This window comes from Colias philodice, chromosome 3, assembly GCF_061535455.1.
Source record: "Colias philodice isolate Cphi_HAF_F1 chromosome 3, ilColPhil1 Martin Lab GWU primary, whole genome shotgun sequence".
Lineage (NCBI taxonomy): Eukaryota > Metazoa > Arthropoda > Insecta > Lepidoptera > Pieridae > Colias > Colias philodice.
This window is the reverse complement of record NC_143088.1, coordinates 4100236-4113772: the sequence shown is the minus strand read 5'-3', so window position 1 is coordinate 4113772 and position 13537 is coordinate 4100236. Positions and strand designations below refer to the sequence as shown.

Sequence of the window (13537 nt, the reverse complement as noted above, 5' to 3'; positions counted from 1 at the left end):
AAGCAATCATATATAATATACCATTCATACATACTATCGCTCAAACAGACATTACGCTTATCACTATCCCATTATATCGTACGGCCGCGGCGTACCACGTTGTCTCAGCAAGTATCAACAGCGTTCGAGTCACGCACACCGCTGGGTGATATATTTGGTGACATTGAACCGAGTCCATTGCCAACGACCTCGCTCCTCGGGGAAGCTCCGCGGTTTGCGTAATCGCTCCTGCGTACGTACGCACGCATACATACACATCGATACAGACTAAAAAGGTTTACAAGATTCATAATTAGAACGTACCTGGGTTTTAATTTTATTTAATTTTCTTTTTATTACTGTGACGCAGATAGAGTTATGTCACTGGCCGTTTTGGTGAATTCGTTAAGGATAAATACCGCAATTTTACGAAATGGTTATAATTAAGCATTGAATATTTTATAATATTATATTATATAATATCTACAAATAATGATATAATATAAGGAACCTTAATTCTATGAAGAAAATCGTTGTAAAGATTTGTTTAGTTTTAAAGCAAGTTATATTTAATTATCTCTATTTCCATTATTATTACATAATATGGGTGATTAATTATTAATAATTATGTTATCTTTGACCTTGTACCCAAACAATGTATTAAAGGATATCCAACAAAATTGTAATATACACCGGAAGGCGGAAATTGTATTAAATTGTAATTTCAAAACTATGAATAATCGGTACTCTATGCAGCAATAGTTTTTTATTGAATAAGATTTAGGTTAATTTTCTTCAGTGAACGTGTTAGGAAAGTCCCTTGCTACTGTGATAGGTACTTCAAAAGTAAGTTAGCTTCATGGAGTCTTTGTACCGGCTTAAGAGCAAAGCTCTCATTGACGTGTTCGAGTTGAGAGGCCTCGGTCAACGTTTCATAAGACAAAGGGTATGCCTTTAATTAGTTTTCTTTGCAAAAGAAACTCGAATGAATCGACTCGCGTTCACCTAGACCGCAACCACTTTCACTGTCCACGACGTTGGCCATAGACACCATTCCAACCGTTACTCGCAATAAAAACAAGAATTTAATAGCGCCCAAATAGCTCCATTCTTTCGCATCGATCGAAGGTTGCCTCGGTAGATTACACAGTTTACATTTTAACATTCTCATACGAACGATATGCCATTGTAAACTACACGTGGTTCGTAAATATTGACATTCAATGCATTGTCTTACGAGCACGCAAAGGTCAAAGACATTGCAGTTTCACGAAGGTGTGGAAGGTGTCGGAGCGCTCGCGCTGGATGTGCGGATGGTGGCCGGCTGGATGAGTCATGTGGGTGACAGCGCGGCCGTGGAGGAGAGCGAGGGTCCGCTCCCGGCGGAAGGGTCCCGCAGGAGCGCTCCGGCGGGGTGGCGTGGCAGTGTGCCGGTCAGTCACCGCTCCACCGGCGCGCTGAGCGCTCGTTGCTGTCTTGCCGCTCGCGCCGCCCGGCACGCCGCATCTATTGTCCCGATCGCTGACACCTCCCATGTTTATGTACGTTGTGCGAGGCGCTAGCCTTACATGCTACGACTGAACTCATAACGTGATCCTGGATTTATGTGGTGCTCTCTAGATTTTCAGTGGATTGTGAACGTTTGTGTAAAGTGAAGAGTGACTTGCGTTCAAGGATTGTTTTTTAAGGATTTTCTTGGTGATGCTGCTGAAAGCTGCATCTTGTTAAGAAATTCAGGTGCTAAATTAATAAAGAACACATACACTTTAACAATAATTTAAGCTTTAAGATTATAAAAAAAAGATACTTTATTACGGACTCTACTATTTAATTTGCTCTACTATTTTTCAAAGATCATAATTAGAGCTTTTATGTAGGTTCTAAATTATTTCAAATATTAAATTTTATATGAAAAGATAATTTTTAGAAGTGTTCCTTAAAAGCTGTGGTATATTTTTATTGTAGAGTCACATAAAACAAATAATAAATAGCCTACTTATATATAAACGAGATTTTTGGCAGACTGCATAGCAGGCCTTTCAGCCTATCTTATATAATTCAAGACCTCTTCATTAATAATTGTACTCGTATGTATGAACATATCTATTTTGAAATACGTTTTATATTTCCTTAAACACCAGTAACTAAACAATCACAAATAATGCGTGCATAACTGAGCTATATTTGGACAATATTATGTAACAATATCATTTATTTTTTCAAAATATAAGTAATTATTAACTAATAAATAAATAAAGCATAGATTTATTTTAATCGGATGACATGTTTTATATCGCAAGTTCATTACGGAAATTTATAAAACATAATATATTTTTAAAAGGTTTTTCCGGGAAGTTTTCTATAATTACATATCTTCCGCAGGCTCCTGTTCGCCTTATCTTCTCTCCCCTCTTGCAGAGATGAAGGAAAAAGGCTGAAAGGATACCTGTGCTGACTACGTATAAAAATGTAAGTTTTTCTGTTGTTTAAATTTCTCCTTTTTTCTTTTTCAATTTTTATAACTGGCCTTAATTTTGATGTGGGTTTGTGTCCTTATACCTACAATTCATAATTTTATCTATTAAAAAGACCTTTTATTTTTTCTTTTAATGATAATTATAACACCGAATGCCGAAGAGCACATCATTTTTGTAACATTTTTGCCGTATTTACTTTTATCGTCACAATACTATATGACAACCTTAATCTTTGTATTAATTTTAAATTGTCTTTAACTTAGCCAATTTCATAGATTCAGTAAAACTATACATCTATAATTTTATCTATCCCCTATCTAAATCTTCTTCCAAACTAAACAGTTTTGCGCTAAGTGACCTTTCATCGCAAATTTTATTGGCTATAAACCCGATATTGCGTTAATCGATTAATTACAATTCTTCACAACAATGTAAGCTCATTGCGATATCTTAGAATCTCATTTTGACAAAATATGCACGGCACTTAAATAGTAATAGCTTATAATAAAGGTTTCTTGCACATTATTATGTCATAAACATATCACTTCGATGCAAACGGACTTAAAAGTAAACCTGTAACGATATTTTTTAATTAATCCAATAAGGTCAATTAAGCGACAATTAACATGATATATCATATTAAAAATAATAATTATTTCTCGCCGTCTAAATATTGTTTAAACATTTGTCTCATACATCATTCCTTGTTCCTTAATATTCAAGAAAATTACGTACATATTATCAAGTAGGTACCATATATTGTGTTAACCGTAACCTTTCTTATTATCTCCATTAATAATGTTTAAAAATCGGTCGAGTGTAATGACATCCGCCCTCGCGAATAGTGACGGAAACGCTACAATGCTCATTAGGCCATTACCCCGTAAATAATGTTTATATTTAAATACTATGACATATGATCTACGGAATACATTGTCTTAGCTCTCTTTTATTTAGACTACAATAAAAACTGATGTATTCAGATTTCTTGTTGTTTCCAAATAGAACATAATAACCAATCTAGGATCCACCCACGCTTGCGCTGTATTAGTCGTCGATATTCTTGTAGAAACTAACTTCATTTTTAAAACAATATGCATACATTTAAAAGACTGCTCATTTGTTTTTATATCAATTCGAAATACAGTTATCACTAGGATACATTTCGAAATAATAATGTGTAAAAGTGAAATGCACCCATTGATGTAATCGCATGCTCTCGTTTTAGATATTATTCAAGCTATAAATGAGCACTAAACAAAATGATTCCGCGTAAAGCATTAAAAGCTGTAGTCGTGTGGGGGCTATTTTATCCCGTATTAAAACGGGTTAAGGCTTCTTATTGTTTTTATGGATTTTGTGGTGTATTGTGGCGGTCATAATGCACGGCAGTAGTAGTTTACGAGGTCTTTCACCCACATTATATAGGTCAGTTAGATTAGCAACGCTCCCTCAGAGATCGCAACTTGCAACGTGCTCCTTTTTAACCTCAGTATGACACGACAAATGACGTTTTACAATTGACTCTTTTTTTTTCGTGAAAATTCTTAATCAAAGTGCTATTAAGGTTATTATGTTAAATAATTAATTCACTGCCGACGTATTTCATTGTTCAGTGGCAGTAAAATTTATGGAGATTTTCTAGTTGGAAAGCTTTCTGACCCAAATTATAAATACTAAAGGCGTAAGTAGTAACACGCTTTATCGCATAATAATTTATACGCTTTGCGGAAATTTACTATCGCACTACTTCTTTGACTTTTATAATTACTAATTGTATTTCCTTTAAAACAATAAGTTCCATAGAAAATTATTAACTGTTGCTATTCGGTAAATTCTTTGAAAAGCTTACAAAAGTTTCACGTGATTTATTAGTGTTATTCACCTAAGTGTTATTATAATTTTGATTACTATATTACCGAAACATTTGTCACAATTATCAAATTCTTAATAAAGTGAGATATAAAAACAAACTTCTAAAGTAGTTCTAGGTTTAAATTTTACTTTTTTGCGTACATTATTTTTTTGCAATTCATAAAATGGGTTTGGGGTTAACGTCCCGACGTAATTAAGCTATCTACCAGCACCTATTAACACAGTAGCAAAGGGATGATTGATAGCCTAAGCGAGCAAAAGGTTCTAGACTATACGCTATACAGCCTACAGAATAACCGGCCCAGTTTCGGGAGGTCACCGCCCGATCGTGAACTCCGCAACATTCGATCGTTTTGCGCCATATTTTAAAACAGTCTCGGGTTCCCGAAAAAAGGCCGAAGTATGTAATCAGGTACGATAACAGTAACCAACTGTTCTTAACGGATCTTTGAGCTGTTTTTGGTTGTTGATTATTCTTTGTAGTATAATGAGGTGTCTTATTAGTATCGTGTAGGTTGATTGATCTTGTAATAGGTTAGTAATGGATAATTTATTACTAAATGGTTAAGGTAGGTTAGTAACTTCAGTACAAATACAAGGTTAGATACCGTTTCATTTCTGTTATTAATAAATTTTTTGTGATGTACATTTTTATACATAAAATCGAATCATTAAATACCTAGATTATCTACAAACCTGATTATTTTGTATTTTTTTAGCAAAAGAAACATTATTATTTTAGTACTGAATATATTGCGGCAAATATTTGAAATATTCTCTATGAAAATTAATATGAAATTAACTCAATTATTTCGCTACAAAGGCAAACTTCTCTTTGATTTATACAAAGCTACAGAGTCAATGTCCGTCAAAGGTATATAGGTCAACTGTAGGCGCCATTTCGTCTCTAATTCCGTCGATATACACTTAAAAACACCTAAATCAAGTTCTGATTATTATCGGGAGTTCCCGTCGTGTTATAAGTTCAAAAATAGACAAGTTTGTCTTTATCGTAACCGGTTTTGTCGTATTATTCCAATCTTTCATGAATCGAAAAACCGGACTTTAATTGAAACGTGAAAAACTCCGAAAGGGTTGAATTTACATTTAATTTGGCAAAAATAGATGTCAAGCATTTGATGTAATTTGTGTGATTGTTATTTTTGGCTTTATTCGGATTGTTGACCTATCTAATTTCTTTTCTGCAATTTCATACTAGATTCTTGTTTATTAACATTTAAATCCACAATTGTGCGCATGACACACATGACAGAGGGAATACGAAAAAAATGCATTAAAATTGCCCTATACAGATATACAAATATCTATATAAAACTTGTGTTATTTAATCTGAAATTATGAACAGTAATTCATTAAGATACACCACATTCACGCAGCTGGCATTCGAGGAGCGGGCACTTAACCTTATTCGTTAGTTAACTGCATTATAACGCGGCCAACTTACGAATGCCAGTCATTGTCAGTTATCGTGAGGTTATAGAGTAATTTAGACGTTTGTCGGTTTATAGTGATGTAGTGCGGTCGGCTGCTGCGCATAGGCAAAAGGGAAAGTATTCACTTCCTGCTTGCATGCGGAAGCGTTTAGTTTGTACTTACACGTAACTGCATTTCGCATTGATAGATCACTATGTACTGTAACAACGTACAGTGAACATGATATGAGGTATATTTCATTACCCGTATGGCGTATATGGTTATGAGTTCATTTTCATTTAGAAAATGCTACGCTTAACCAATCACAGGCAACTTTACATTTCCTGTAATAAGATTGGGTTGTTTAAGTCTATTTCGGTGCTTCATCTATTTATGATTATTCTAAATGTATTTTGTTGATTGTAATAAATAAGCATAAATTATAACTGAACCAAAAAATTTCGACAACTTGAGAAAACTCTACTAAAATTTAATCAATTAGCTTACTAGTTGAAGTGAATGCGTTTAGGCAGGAGTGGAAAATTTAACTAATTTTACTGAGATTTGAAATATATTAATGAATTAGAGAATTATCGCAAAATTAAGAAAAAATAATGAGTCATTTTACAAAAGAAGTAATATTAAATTATGTACGATAAAGTGTTATCATGATACATTTTTATTTAAATAATTAAGTTTATGTAAATTGTAATGAGTCATTGGATAAATTTAATATAAATTAAATGTAAATAAAATTTAATTATGTATTGACGTAACCAAAAATAAAGAAACTACGACAATTCCATTTGTATCATCGTTAATCATCAAGCGTTAATTTCTAAATAAAATATTTAATTTATGCCCTTTTGCTACTACTACAAAAAGGGAAAATATCCTTGTTCTATTATATTCTATTATTTATTCTTTACTATTATGTTTGTTTAAGTAATAGACACCGATGTGAACAACACATGGGAATCGCGCACCGCAACGACGCTTCCGCGTAGCACTTTCTCCGTTCGCTCACTACGAATAATATTGCAGAATATTCTAGGGAAATAATGATTTTTGATTTAGAATTATGCCTACTTTTAAAATACACCTCACTTACAAATTGTTTTATTCCAAATAAGCTGTATTACATATAAACATATAGCGAGAAAATAAATGCGAAAGAGAACTTATAGTTTGATAAATAAATGATCATGACGACACAATCAGGACATTATTAAATGAATATCTTGTAAGTTTGTTATTTCTTATTAAAATTCGAAGTAATAATTGATGCTACGGAGGCCTTCAAATTTTGGTTTATAAAAATGTAGAGCCGTGTAGCGGCGTAGCCCGTGAGCTAAAAAAATTGTAGTACCTCGAAAATATTATTATTTATTTTGATTTTGAAGTTTCTTTAAAATCTGTTACTTATCATTAAAAACCTCGATATATCTATTTTTAGTAAGTAACGACCGTACATAAAGCTGATCCAAGCTGATTTATTGGTTCAAGAAAAGATGAAACTTTAAAAACTTTAAGACTTTAATTAATAAAAACTATTGAGAAAATACACAGTACTTCATGACCTGTAAATAATGTCTATGTCAACATTATGAATTTGTTGAAATTTTTGTGTATGTACCTTACATTATTAGCATTACCCGTTCCGTTAACAATAAGCCCTTAATAAAGACAATGATTTAAACTGGTATTATCTGTAAGTCGCTCGTAACAACTGACTTATTCCTAGCTCCATTTAGAAGTAGTTTAAAATGCATTGCGTGTTTCTACTCCCACCGGATTGTTGGAACATAGCTCGTAATGCAAAACTACACTTCTAATTAAGTTAACTACAATATTACGTAGATATGGGAGGATTTTTATCAATGGTATTATAATCGAATAAAACCTACTAAAGATACAAATATATAAATTAGTAAAGGTAAGAGTTAAAACTGTGATGGGTTATGTTAGGTAGGTGTGATTTTAGAGTTTTAATTTCAAAATTATCTATTTTTCGGTATTTGTTAAAACTATAGATAGATTACAAAAAAACAAGTCTAATGGATAAGTTCTAAGTTCCTAAGTTCCCTAAAATATAGTGAACTGAAAATATATTGAACTAATAAATACGAAAATACGAAACATGAATCATTGATGATTGTGAATGTAGATGAAACGACGGGCTTCATTTTTCCATTATATTCTGTTCAATAAACGATTCAACCAAAATTATGAATTACATTGATGTCGATACATTGTGACCGCCTAATTGACGCAAAATCTACAAATATAATATCTCAGTGCGATAACTTACAAGAGACGTCTCGCAGTGCGCAGATACACTGAACAACAAACTCTACATATATTATTTAATTAATTGATTAAGTAATTGTGATGCTAATTAGCCATTGCAACATGTATTGTACGATTCCTGCGAAACTGCAATCAATTTGCATTAACCACGACTTATTGCTTTCGCGACCAACGATGCAAATAACGAGGCGGGTTGTATTCAATAAAAAATACGACGGGGCGGAAAAATTTAAATCCAGAAGCACTCGAAAGTGATAAATATATTATGATTAAAACATTGACATGCATACTTTTGAATAAATTAGTGAACGGTATTAAAACATCAATTGATTTGAATAGAGGTAATAGCATGGAACGCGGTGCGCGATCTCCGCTAGAAAGAGACGGGTGTAGTCTGTCAGCTCCGTGTCGCGGTAAGGACGGTCGTTGGCCCCGCGGCGGCCGCGACTGAACTCCAAATATAATGTACGTTTATTTATTATGCCCTCGTACTACGATTCAATGTTCCGTAGATCGACGATCGGAGATTCTCCTTCCGTGATTAGTGCACATACCTACAGCTTCCGTAATTGAGGTATGTTAAATGCAATTCTTATAATTGAAGGCAAGCTAGCTCTACGGAAAGTGTTAAGGCAAGGTCAAGGGTTTTCCTGAATAAAATTGAAACGATTAGATATTAAATCATTTCAAAACTAGAGCTATTTTTAATGTCATGTATCCATTTTTTAATTGTTGCTTTGATAATAAATGAGTGAAGTCGTTATAGCTGCTCGCCTTTGATTGCAAATTATCGAAGTATTTTTACTTTAGATATTATTTTGTTGCTTGATAAATGTAGGAATAATAGTGCAGTAATTATTTTAAATAGAGGTATTAATTTATATTACAGTAATGCATACGATGATACGAATTCAAATGTTACTGAGCATAATGCTTATATACAGTGCATTAATAAATAACAACGGGTCACCATGAAATTTGACTTTGATTTCAAAGCATTAAATTTGGTAGTTTAGGTCGTAATTAGACGGAAAAAAAATATATGGCATGAAAAACTTTGCTTTTGTGCTTAGAAGACTGATTGAACGAAATTTTTAAAAATCTCGGATTTTAATTTTTGATTGAAAATAAAACTATTGAAATAAAAATGTTTATTATTTTTATTAAGTTTTACTATCAAATTAGCTTACAGAAAAGTGGGAAAATAACTTAAAAGTGCACACTTTTAATTTTTCTTTTATGTTCATAGCTACTTTCTCTCAATAAACCCCAAATATAGTCGCCCATCATGTTTTCATTGAATTGGCCTTGATAGCGTTGTTCAAAATTTATGATGTCCTGATGGAAACGTTCTCCTTGCTCTTCGGAATAGGCTCCCATATTGTTTTTAAATTTATCCAAATGAGCATGCAGCATATGTACTTTTAATGACATCCTGCAGCCCATGGCCTTAAAATTTGTAATTTGCCTTACCTTCCAAACACCTTTTACAATAACTACAAGCAACATGTGGAGCCCATGGCTTATGTTGATTCCGTACAGGACAGTCAAAATATGCTTCATAGGCTTCACAGAGAACATGAGATGTCTTTAGTTCATATTTCACGTCTCGAACTTTAATAAATTGACCACATATAAAACAAAATGCATCAGCATCGTATTTGCACTTTCGTGACGACATTTTAAGTTATTCTGGGCTTGTAAATAACACCTGATGGTTGTTTATCACTCGGGTGCCATCTAGCGGCACATTGTAAACGTTAACACCCCACTCTCACCGCGTGGTCTTTTTAAAAATATTAAAATCAATTAAAATTTATGAAAAAATTGAAAAATGAGTATTATTATTATAACTATCACAAAAGCAAACTTTATACCGAAAAAAGGTATTTTCTTTTCGTTTTTGTGCATAACTAACTGGAAAATAATAGTATAAACTTTAGGACAAAGAACGAAAATTTTTTTGTCGAGTCGTGTAATAAATCAAAGCTAATCATACATTGAATACATCGAGATAGTTGAATGAAGATTAGACCATCGATGACCATAAGGGTGAAGTCAATGACACAATTGATTGAAATAAAATTGGTTTCAATATCCTCCATATTAAACAATGTTACGTATACATTAGTCACTAGTTCGTCACGGGGTATTCAACTTGATACACATACCTATTTATAGCACGATTCATTGACTTTTATATCTGCAAAAGTGTGGTTCACACACACACACAAACACATACTTATAGCCCACACAACACAATCTCAAATTCTTACAAAATTTTCTAGAGAATGCTGATCAGTGAGTTTAAATCTAATCTTCTCATCGCTTAACGATATATCGTTATATTTTTGGTTGTGCACTTTATTAGCACGTAGAATTTTTATTCAACTACTAAGTACGTTTAAAATCACGTAAATATTATTATTATTTAACTGTATACAAAGGTAATTTACGTGCATTGTTTTTCTACATATGCCACAGAAAATTTCTTTGAAAAACGAGAGTTACAAATATAAAAACGGATAAAAATATAAATAAACATATCTCAATATGAGCGGTGATTGTTCGTTTATCGGCGCATGTGTAACCGATATGAAGCCAAGTCATTGTCACGTAGACGATTGTGCTTGTTTACGTACCTTATCATTGATGCCGGCCACACTACACTGCAAGATATATTATAGCTTTGAAATAATCCGAATTTAAAATATTATAAATGTTGTGTTCAAGTATTGGCCACATTAAGAAAGGAAGAACAATTTGCATGGTACAGTTTTCAGAACTCTACTATAAAGGATGGTCGATGTAGAGATAGTTTAATGACATTGTTTCCATTCTAATTTTCTTACAAAACAAACCGCAATGATTGATACATACAGCCAATATGTATATGTTATGTCTTAACGGAATTGAAAAAATCAAAGATACCAAATAAAATATACATATAATATTTCGGTCAAGCATTCTCATTTATAATTTCGGCATGCGGCACGAATCGCATGGTCCTTAACGTTCAATAAATTCACATTGAACCGCGCAACATCCGAAACAGTTATTCGTATATCTCCTACATGTATATCTACCGGTATAGTAATTGCCTTGTAGTGGGTTCAAGTTCGGACGAGCGACACTGAACTTGGCCGGCCATGACTCATGCATACAGCCATCATTGTAATGTTACGAAACCAATAACACTGCATCTGCGAATGCAACTCAGCACTTAGGACCATTGTGAGGGATTTTAGGAAAATCTCGAATGTTCTAGAACGTTTGTGCACGTGTATTTGCTAGCTATTCATTACATACATTCTAGTTTTCAGTTTTCGTTTTCAAAATCGCTTTGTCATTTACTAATCACAGCATATAATAAAAATGTAGGCAGAAGATTATGTGTCATCCAGTTTTTATCCAAGAACTAATGGACCGACTTTGATGATATTTCTTTTGTTATATAGCTTTATAAGCTATAATTTATTTTAAGAACTTATTTTCAATTGGAATCTACGCACGTATTTATAGTACCTGTATTGATAAATCTGTTTATTAAGCAGTAATTTTTACTCAAATGATATATCCTCGCCAATATTTTGGCAATTGGTGAAACAGTAATTTTATTTAACTTACTTTGCAATTAATTTTGCTAGATTTAAATTTTAATTACATGAGAACTGAGTAAGTAATAATTAGATTATGATCATTTTATTATTAATTATACCTTCTGTCAGTATTTATACGCGAATACGTCACGAAGTGATGAAATACATCCTAAATGTGCGAACTTGGCTATCTCTACAATTTTTGAGAGATTTATGCTGCATAGATACCTACATAATACATTGTTTTTGTTAGTTCATGCAATATGAAGAAATTAAACATATTATAATACTGGCGTAATCTTTAACGGCTCAGAAAATCATAGAGCAGTTGTTTTTACGTGATTTTATGTTCATTTGTTTTAAGTACAACACGAAATGCATACGAGATCTAATATAAGCCAAGAAATTAACATAACAGCGACACCATAGACCGTGACATTGAATACAGAGTGACACTGGGCGTGTTTCGACTTTCGTGATGAGATTTCATTCAGACAAGGTCTGCGCAAAGGCCACTTCAACGCTATTGGCATACTTTATTCGTACCAGAGAACCGTTGCAAGTCGATCCTTATCTAGTTTGTTTGCTCCAAAATAGTTTTAGAACATGACACAGAAACCAAGGTTACACGAACTCGAAAAATATCCATAAATCAAATATTTAATATCTCGATTCGAACCATTAAACGATCATTGCTTTTAAAAACGTTTTCCGTGCAGAGCTCTCGAGATCGTTCGGCTAAAAGCTCTTTTATATAAAAAGAGCATCCACGTAGAGGAATGGCTAAATATAAAAACCTCTTTGGCTCTCATTATCCGAAGTCTCCGAGTCTCCTTGGAGCTGCATTAATCTAAGAGAGTCGAAGAATCCCGAAGATTTCCGAAGGGATGACAGGCGAGCTTTCCGTGGAACGCGGAAAACGTCGGCACATGTTGAAAATACAGATGGGCATTGACCCCGACCGCTTGGGCCGCCTAAACCTACAGCTGTTGCTGAAACTAGCGCGGCGCATCTTATGCGTTTATTTGTATGCCTGTGCGTGTAAGTGTCTGACGGTTATCTATCGGATCACAGACATGCCTACTTCGTCTTGAAATAAACGATGTTCGCAAAAGAACAGATTGAGTGTTTTATTTTGAATAGCGTAATAGGAAAACAAACAATTAAGTGTTAAACACTTGAAAAAGCTTTAACACAAAATTATTATTTTTTAAAAATTATAAAAATTGTTCATTAAATAATGAGATTCCTCTTTTATTCGCAAATTTATTTAATATGTAGAAATCTACATATATAGAAGTTTACCGCATTCCATTCATACAGTATTTTGAGCACTTCATAGCGAGCGTTATAACGAGCAAGACCCAGCCTAATTGGTAAAAGTTAACAATTGACAAAATGCAATAGAAAACAGTGAATTGTATGCTGTGACCGATGTTCAAATTTGAGAATAAGATTTATTAGTTAAAAATTAAAACCAATTTAAGGCGACACCGACTTAAACGAAGCGACAACACGAAGACACTTGACAAATATATTTCAAGCACACTTAAGAAAAATAAAACTTAATTTTTCATTGTCGTCACTGTATGGACGTGTTTTCTTTCCGGTCCATTGAAAATTTTAATATCGTTAAATACTGACTACTTATAACAAGTGACAACGTAAATACGTTTTTGAAAACATAATTTATTATTTGCTTGATAAATGACTGCAGCTCAGATAAATAATATTGTATAATAAATAATAATGCAATGTTTAATAAAGTTAAATATAATAAATTTTTGGGAAGAAAACGTTAGTGATCAAAATATTTAAGGAATCAAATAATAATTATAGACAAAGAGCACACATCACTATAAT

At 33.0% G+C, this 13537-nt stretch overlaps 1 protein-coding gene across 1 annotated transcript in view; it reads left to right on the top strand.

Moving 5' to 3' along the window:
- Positions 1–1575: 1575 nt before the first annotated feature.
- Hr4 (nuclear hormone receptor 4) overlaps positions 1576–13537 on the top strand; it is a 66051-nt gene continuing 54089 nt past the window's right edge. The window contains exons 1-2 of the mRNA XM_089714149.1: positions 1576–1716; positions 2362–2448. The gene's annotated coding sequence lies outside the window, so the exon portion shown is untranslated. The remainder of the gene's footprint in view (positions 1717–2361; positions 2449–13537) is intronic.